Below are 9,947 nucleotides of genomic sequence, written 5' to 3' on the forward strand. Positions count from 1 at the left end.
ATATTAATGCGCTGTTTACTGACACACACACACATCAAATATCGCGCAGCTCACACATCCAGGAGCAAAGAAACTTGTCAACACTGCCCCACGACTTTTATTAATAACAGTTTAAATACTGAATCGCTACATTATATTTTCCAGCAACGAGAGGATAAAATCGCTGTTTTTGAAGTAAACTCACTCTAAAAAGAGAAACGCACAGACACACATACACGCAACTTTCATCTCTCTCGAAAATTGGCAATATTTGAGAAAAGGGTTTAGCGAGTTCTAATTATTGGCGGTACTAGCCCTACTCAATGTCTATGGTGGTTATCGCCCTGATCAGACATGAAAATATGTTGTGGTACTATCGTGCAGTAATGATATGACGTTAGCAAACTTTAGCGATTTTTTGCAAACATTTCTTTGAGTAACATGACCGTAAATATGAACTCACGATTGAATGTAACATAAAACAAATGTTTACTTTTCGTTCAAATCTTTATTAATGCCAAAAATGCTTACATTTATGTGTCTTTTTGTTCGCTCGGGCAGCCATGTTGCCGCTGTAGCTGGTTTATGCTCATACCCCTTAATTTGAAGTCTGGTCCTGAAAAATCTTCGTTTGAAGGGCTATCTGGCCCTTCCAGTATCCCTAGCCCTCCAACCAAAAGAGATTTGAGACACCTAAAGGGGAAGGGTTAAGGGTAGGGGTGCTCCGATTGAACGGCTACTGATCGCTATCGGCCGATAATCGCTTTGGGATGATTGATCGCAGTCTCCAAAAAGGCCGATCTCAAAAAAACGATCTCAAGCTGATGTGAGAGGTTTGGCATGACATCTCAGTCTCTGTCCAGCACGGGTGAAATAATTATAATGCTGAACGTGAGGTACAATTCATATTTCTTCATTAAATAACTTCTAAAGCAATTTGAAAACCTTATGTGACGTAATTTCACAAACAGCGTGAGTGAATCTAATCACCGCGTGCTCTCTCTTGCTTTCTCTCTCAAAATGCGCAAATTGCTTCAAATCATATCGTGTCTGCACTATAAGCGAGCTGCACAGTTTACACAGGAATTATCACTTAAGTACAACAGGGGCAGTGTCGTATCGTCATTAAAGTTTATAAATTGTATTTCTTTTTAATTCTTGTGTTTAACCATTCAGCACTCGCACGATCTGCTGGAGACTGTGCGCTCATGGCATACACACTCGCAGCGCACACACAACGGCAGTTTCACACATACTCCGTTTGCAGTGCATTTTTTTCCCACGCTCACGTTAACGGATTAAATATGGCATTATTTTAATGACAAATGTCAAGAGTGCATTGTTGTAGTGCGAAGGTAGATTAATATAATGTGCGAGCGCGAATCTCCCCACTCGCACGTGGATTTCCTTAGCTCTCACACAAAACCGGATGCGCGCTCTCAGATATAAAGCTGGTTTATAAAGCATTCTTACTACACACACTCGCAGCGCACACACAACGGCAGTTTCACACATACTCCGTTTGCAGTGCATTTTTTTTCCACGCTCACGTTAACGGATTAAATATGGCATTATTTTAATGACAAATGTCAAGAGTGCATTGTTGTAGTGCGAAGGTAGATTAATATAATGTGCGAGCGCGAATCTCCCCACTCGCACGTGGATTTCCTTTGCTCTCCCACAAAACCGGATGCGCGCTCTCAGATATAAAGCTGGTTTATAAAGCATTCTTACTACACATGGTTGCGGTCTGGCAGTGCGTTCCAGTAGCAGTGTGTCGGCAGCAGTGCAGAGATCGTTTCGGCACCGAGTCTATTGCTGTGTTGCCAACTCTCGCGAGACAAATAAGCAATCGCAGCTTCAAAAACAAGCCCAAATAAGTTATTTTACAGAAATCAGCAAACTGCAACAAAGCAGGAACAAAACTCATCTCCAATCACCTGTGATCAGAATAGGATTGGACAGATGGAAAAGGAGAAAAACACAAGAGCTTCAAAGGGGAGCTGTAACATAGCCACATATTTATAGCCTACTAAAATATTGGCTATTCGAACCAAATCTACTCTTAGTATTAGTATAAGCCTACTTTTTTTAGTTGTTGTTTTTTTACAGTCCATGATAATTAATACATTACAAAAACATTGTAAAAATTAAAAATTAGGCTACCTTGTAAAGGAAAAAAGTCATCCCACTCCTCTACGTCTACTACTATCATCGCTTGAATTACAGCGTCACGCGCTTCAATCCCTCATTGAAGAAAAAAAGAAGGCGCGTGCGGAGGGGGCGGAATATTGGACAAATTACGCTACAGCACTTATATTTTTGCACTGAGTGGCTATTAACTGTGAGCAGACAGAGTGTCAATCAATGCATTGGAGAATACAGTGAACATAAATGAAAAGAAACAAAGTTTAAGTTTCGTAAACGAACCATATTTTTTAAAATAAGCCCAAAAAAACGCAACCCGGGATTTTTTCACGCAACTTTCCAAAAAAAAGAAGTCCAAAGTCGCGTATAATACGCGGACTTGGCAACTCTGGTCTATTGCTGCACTGCACGCGCTGAATTAAAGTGACAGCGCATTGTTTGCGGTAAATATAAATTTGGATTGACACGAAAATGTAGCAATTACACCATAAATGCACATAATGAAAGTCTACTGTTTCACAGTCAAAACACATGACTTTTTGGCTAGGTTTAAAGCAGTGTTTCTCAACCCTGGTCCTGGGCACCCCCCAACGCTGCTCATTTTGTATGTCTCCCTTTATCTGACACACCCACTTCAGGTCCTGGAGTTTGTCCTAATGAGTTAATGAGTTGAATCAGGTGTGTTTGATTAGGGAGACACACAAAATGTGCAGGGTTGGGGGGCACCCATGACCAGGGTTGAGAAACACTGGTTTAAAGGAAAAGAGCACTTCTAGATAAGCAATAATAGATGCACTCGTGAAGGTAGGAAAACAAAGTTCTTTATTAACTGCAGGATTGCTTGGAATAAATATTCAAATGCAAAAGAAAAGGCAGTAGAGCTGACCGTTTCTGTCAATGGTAAGTTTTAATTTAGAAACTTTGTAATAACGTTAGAAAAGTAGTTTAAATCAACTCAATCCGAGCAGCTGAGTCCTTAGCCATCTTCAAGAATCGGCTAAAAACACATCTCTTCCATCTTTATTTGACCCTCTAACCCTAGCACTCTCTATTATAATTCTATTTCTTTTCTTTTTTATTTAAAAAATAAAACAAAAAAGACCTCTAACACTAGCTTTCTCTATTCTATCTATCGGTTTTCTTTTTATCTATTATATGTGACCCTGGACCACAAAACTAGTCATAAGGGTCAATTTTTTTTTAATTGAGATCTATACATCATCTGAAAGCTGAATAAATAAACTTTCAATTGATGTATGGTTTGTTAGGATAGCGCAATATTTGGCCGAGATACAACTATTTGAAAATCTGGAATCTGAGGGTGCAAAAAATTCAACATTCTGAGAAAATCGCCTTTAAATTTGTCCAAATGAAGTTCTTAGCAATGCACATTACTAATAAAAAATTAAGTTTTGATATATTTACGGTAGGAAATTTACAAAATATCTTCATGGAACATGATCTTTACTTACTATCCTAATGATTTTTGGCATAAAAGAAAAATCGATTATTTTGACCCATAAAGTGTTTTTTTGGCTATTGCTACAAATATACCCAAGCGACTTAAGACTGGTTTTGTGGTCCAGGGTCACATATAATTAAAAAACCTTGCTACGTGTACTGCATTAGGCTAACTGAGACTTGTTATAGCACTTGCTTATTATTGCTCTTTTGTTGATTTTGATTGCTTCCATTGTCCTCATTTGTAAGTTGCTTTAGATAAAATCTTCTGCTAAATGACTAAATGTAAATGTTTTGCCACTTGCATGAGCAGCTTAAAGGGGTGCTATTATGCTTTCTCACTTTTTCAACTTTAGTTAGTCTGTAATGTTACTGTTTGAGCATAAAAAAGATCTGCAAAGTTACAAAGCTCAAAGACCACTTCAAAAGGAGATATTTTATTCAACAGAAATCACTTTTCAAAAACTACAACGAACGACTCGTTTGGACTACAACGCATATTTTCCGGGATTTGTGATATCACAAAGATCGACGAATGGGACGAGACCTGGTTGAGCTGCACTAGAGAACGTTTGTGTGATATCACAAAGATCGACGAATGGGACGAGACCTGGTTGAGCTGCACTAGAGAAGGCAACGAGTGTTATCACTATGTCGGAGACACGCTAGCTTTCCCAAGGCAGACGAACTTAGAGTGGTTACATTAATCTGGGTTTAAATTGTTCTCAAATTGATTTGATTTTGAGGCAATATTTACACTGAAGCTCACAGGCAGCTATGGTAAGGGGCATGACATTTCCCGAGCAGGCTCCGAGTGCTGCCAATCACAACACACACTGATAACTCTAGAAGTAAATGCAAAAGTAATTATATATTGTTGCTTATATATTGCATTTAAACACAATAGATTGTATTACTGTACTGTGTAAAAAAAATGCACTGCATGATCAAACATTTAGCTCAGATAAATATATATACTTAAAAAGTCTAAAAAATGCCCCCCTCCACCCCTCAAATTAAAAAAATCCCCCCAACAAGAGTCACTTAAGAGGGGAATTCCCCCCCATTTTCAAAAATGATAAAAAATCATGATTGGAGTATCACTATAAATAATTCTACATGATAAAAATGAAGGCTTTAAAAAGATTTTAAAGATCACAGCTTTCTGTGATCGGCCTCAAAAATCCTGATCGGAGCACCCCTAGCTAAGGGCTAGAATTGGGTTGGGCCTAAGTAGGGATGTAACGGTATGAAAATTTCATATCACGGTTATAGTGACCAAAGTTATCACGATTATCAATATTATCACAGTTTTGTTAAAATTAGATGAACAGTTCGCTGGCTTGAGCAGGCTTGCTTTCCTGTCCCTCTCACTCATTCATTTGCTAGTTCGCTCTGGCGCGCTCTCCCTGCCCCCACACATTCTCACAGGCTGCTGCACAAGCTTTTTTTTCGAGAGAGATGTAGGTCAGCTCTCTGACGTCTAGGGAGGCACAGCTGAGCGCCCCTCTCCATGCTGCGGCAGAGAGAGACGCTCGCAGGGAAAGAAACTGCAAGAGCGCGTCGCATGATATCGTCGCCTTTTGGTCACGCTGGAATCTGGAGTTGACTGCTGATCATTTACTCACTGAGTTGTGAGGATATGTAAACAAAAACATTAGGGATCTTCGTAAGACAATACAGCGACTACATTATCAACAGTTACATTGTATGAAAATACTTCAATTACTTGCCTTGAGATTTAGAAAAAAAAATCTATTTATTACATAATTAGCTGGACTTCACCAATGAAACAAAGAAAAACTGAAAGCCAACTGGTTATGACTATGACCAGACTATTTACATGGCTCTTTACAATCAAAAGCTATCTGCTTATTTCCATTCATAACATACGTATCCATGAACTCCTTCACCGGAAACTGTAATAAAGTTAAAGTTATAAGGCAGGTACACACTCTTGTTTAGCGAAACTAAAGTGTAAACACAATGCAATTTGAAAATCTTTCTCCTGGCAGGTTCATGTAAGGGACATGCTTATATGAATATGTGCTGGAATGTAGAGAAGTGACAAGTGAGCTGTGAATTCTGACCACGAGCTTTGGATATTTGGGGACTTTAAAGTATTAAAACATTTTCCAGTGGCAAACAAAGAAAGCTCTAGAACAAGTAAAATAATATGTGGCAGGATAAAACCATATTTGATGCACCTGATCAATCAAGGACGGTAAATTAATAACAATTATTATTATAATTATCATTTTATTGCAGCAATAATAATGATGATGACAATAATCACAATTTCTAAGAATAATCAACCTCATAACATTATTAAATATATAATTATAACAACAATAATTATTACTATTATAATGAAATTGAATATTGTTAGAAAATCTTTACTCTCAATTACTCAATTAAATCTAAATTACTCTCATTAAACTCATCTAATTTTGAAAGATATCTAACTGCACTTCAAAAAAAAAACTGAATGATATAGCAAGGATAAAATAATATTTTATGCTACTAATCACTATGATCAGACAATAATAACAACAAAAATTGGTATGACTGGAGTACATTTTACTATTTAAGTCTTTCTGCTTCAAAATTCCATGTTCAATTCAATGTTTTTGCTGATAATCTATAATTCAAAGTAAATCCTACACCTATTTTTGTCGGTGTAGAATGACATATGGCAGGATGAAATAATATTTTATTCACCTGATCAGAAATAACAACAACAATAATTGTGAACTGGTTGGTAAAATAACAAAACAATAATAATTATTATACTATATTATTAGAATTACTATAATACTAATATTATTATAATTATAATCCTTATTGTTATTAATATTATGGAAAATTATTATTATTAATTATATAAGCTGAATATTGTTCGACAATTTTTTACCTTTATTAAACTCAAATAACTGAAAGATCTAAATAACTGCATTCTCAACTAAATCAAAGCACTTCAGTGTCAAACCTGCAGATACAATTTGACAAACTTGAGATGTCAGCAATCAATCACCATTATGAATCTCTTGACATGACATTAGCTTACACTTCAACCAAATGCAAAAACTAAAACGAGCAACACAATCACATTGAAAACATCCAATCCAAATATTTTGATCTCATATGCAGATCTATAATTCACCGTACGAAAAAGAGAATGTCTAATCGTTCGAAAAGCAGTTTGTGTAAACGCCAGATCTTTTCCACCTGTCTGGTAAACTAACCCATCTCTCTAAGCAATGTTTATGCATCTGGTTGTTCAGATCAAGTAACCTCTAGTTGGACCAGCCCCGTTACATGATCTCTTCACTAAACATCAACAAATACAAAACATGAACGCGTTCCGGTTACCTGTTTGGTCCGTTCTCCTCTTACAGATGCTCGTTGAACTTTGAGAAGGCTTGGAGGATAGTGTTTACTGGCTAATATTGCCAGATGGAGCGATTAGTTATGCATTCAATCAGATGCAAATATTTCTACAAGCCCAGCTCCTACGACTGAGCTTGCATTTGAGAGGTAAGTCGAGAAATGCGCAGTTCGTCTTATTCTGACTGAATAATTCCGTTAATGTGGTGTCCGTTAAACCTTCCAGTTGAAGGCTAGCTAAGCTAACGAGGTAAGCGGGCTAATTTTAGGAGCTATTTTAAATGTTTTCCCCCGTTAAACTCCGGGTGTTTGTTGTTGTAAATGCACTTTGTTGACGATAAGCTACTTCTTTACTGCAGTGCTGCTGTCATCCAAGTCAAATGGTCATTTGTGTGTTTGATTCTCGCGTTGATCTCTCCCCACCGCCATTTTCATCCTCGAGCTACACAAACAAACAGGAGGACCGCTCACGTCACGCAGAAGGTGCGCGACTGCACTGATCTCTATGGCATAGTTTGAGGCGGTTGCTTGGTGACGCATGGCTTGGAGATCTGATTGGCTGCGCAGGTTTGTGTGTGATTGAAGAATCGCTGGGTTGCGTACTGCGTGGACGTACAATGACGAGGCCCGTGTAGGGTAGAGAGCGCGCCGCTCACGGAGGCCCATCAGGGTATGGGCTTGAATGAATATGACCGACGTTTTCATTGATTTTGTCGTAAACTTCACTGGACTGTGTTATTTACATTTTCCAACATTTTCCAGTGTATAAAAACTGGATGGGGGGGGGGGGGCCTAAAATAATATTTTATGCTACTAATCACTATGATCAGACAATAATAACAACAAAAATTGGTATGACTGGAGTACATTTTACTATTTAAGTCTTTCTGCTTCAAAATTCCATGTTCAATTCAATGTTTTTGCTGATAATCTATAATTCAAAGTAAATCCTACACCTATTTTTGTCGGTGTAGAATGACATATGGCAGGATGAAATAATATTTTATTCACCTGATCAGAAATAACAACAACAATAATTGTGAACTGGTTGGTAAAATAACAAAACAATAATAATTATTATACTATATTATTAGAATTACTATAATACTAATATTATTATAATTATAATCCTTATTGTTATTAATATTATGGAAAATTATTATTATTAATTATATAAGCTGAATATTGTTCGACAATTTTTTACCTTTATTAAACTCAAATAACTGAAAGATCTAAATAACTGCATTCTCAACTAAATCAAAGCACTTCAGTGTCAAACCTGCAGATACAATTTGACAAACTTGAGATGTCAGCAATCAATCACCATTATGAATCTCTTGACATGACATTAGCTTACACTTCAACCAAATGCAAAAACTAAAACGAGCAACACAATCACATTGAAAACATCCAATCCAAATATTTTGATCTCATATGCAGATCTATAATTCACCGTACGAAAAAGAGAATGTCTAATCGTTCGAAAAGCAGTTTGTGTAAACGCCAGATCTTTTCCACCTGTCTGGTAAACTAACCCATCTCTCTAAGCAATGTTTATGCATCTGGTTGTTCAGATCAAGTAACCTCTAGTTGGACCAGCCCCGTTACATGATCTCTTCACTAAACATCAACAAATACAAACATGAACGCGTTCCGGTTACCTGTTTGGTCCGTTCTCCTCTTACAGATGCTCGTTGAACTTTGAGAAGGCTTGGAGGATAGTGTTTACTGGCTAATATTGCCAGATGGAGCTATTAGTTATGCATTCAATCAGATGCAAATATTTCTACAAGCCCAGCTCCTACGACTGAGCTTGCATTTGAGAGGTAAGTCGAGAAATGCGCAGTTCGTCTTATTCTGACTGAATAATTCCGTTAATGTGGTGTCCGTTAAACCTTCCAGTTGAAGGCTAGCTAAGCTAACGAGGTAAGCGGGCTAATTTTAGGAGCTATTTTAAATGTTTTCCCCCGTTAAACTCCGGGTGTTTGTTGTTGTAAATGCACTTTGTTGACGATAAGCTACTTCTTTACTGCAGTGCTGCTGTCATCCAAGTCAAATGGTCATTTGTGTGTTTGATTCTCGCGTTGATCTCTCCCCACCGCCATTTTCATCCTCGAGCTACACAAACAAACAGGAGGACCGCTCACGTCACGCAGAAGGTGCGCGACTGCACTGATCTCTATGGCATAGTTTGAGGCGGTTGCTTGGTGACGCATGGCTTGGAGATCTGATTGGCTGCGCAGGTTTGTGTGTGATTGAAGAATCGCTGGGTTGCGTACTGCGTGGACGTACAATGACGAGGCCCGTGTAGGGTAGAGAGCGCGCCGCTCACGGAGGCCCATCAGGGTATGGGCTTGAATGAATATGACCGACGTTTTCATTGATTTTGTCGTAAACTTCACTGGACTGTGTTATTTACATTTTCCAACATTTTCCAGTGTATAAAAACTGGATGGGGGGGGGGGGGGTCATCAATCCATCTATTGAAAGCTCCAGACATATATAAAAATGTTTTTTTTGCAAATATTTTATTCCAGAGATATCAGTAATTCATTAATAATTCTACCCTGATTGTGTAGTTCAGGGGTCACCAAACTCGGTCCTGGTCTGGAGGGACGGTGTCCTGCAGAGTTTAGCTCCATCTTGCCTCAACACACCTGCCTGGAAGTTTCTAGAATACCTAAGACCTTGATTAGCTGGTTCAGGTGTGTTTAATTATGGTTGGAACTAAACTCTGCAGGACACCGGCCCTCCAGGATCGAGTCTGGAGACCCCTGGTGTAGTTAATTAAAGGTGCAGTGTGTAATCTTGATAGCTAGTGGTTGAAATTGGTACTGCAGGTACCAAAGGTAGGCGACCGCCTTGGGCCCCCAAAAGCCAAGGGCCCTCTAAAATGCTTTTCATATAGGATATGCGCATTAAGCGCTGACACGCGAACGTTTGCTGTTTACGGTGTTTATTACCACGACAAC

General features: G+C 38.3%; 1 long non-coding RNA gene across 1 annotated transcript in view; it reads right to left on the reverse strand.

Annotated features, from left to right (window-relative positions):
• LOC107575558 (uncharacterized) overlaps positions 1 to 7,424 on the reverse strand; it is a 52,108-nt gene extending 44,684 nt beyond the window's left edge. Inside the window, exon 1 of the long non-coding RNA XR_001607899.1 lies at positions 6,961 to 7,424. This is a non-coding gene — a long non-coding RNA (uncharacterized lncRNA). The remainder of the gene's footprint in view (positions 1 to 6,960) is intronic.
• Positions 7,425 to 9,947: the final 2,523 nt, after the last annotated feature.

Source organism: Sinocyclocheilus grahami, unplaced genomic scaffold (genome assembly GCF_001515645.1).
Source record: "Sinocyclocheilus grahami isolate Dianchi unplaced genomic scaffold, SAMN03320097.WGS_v1.1 scaffold2724.1, whole genome shotgun sequence".
Classification (NCBI taxonomy): Eukaryota; Metazoa; Chordata; class Actinopteri; order Cypriniformes; family Cyprinidae; genus Sinocyclocheilus; species Sinocyclocheilus grahami.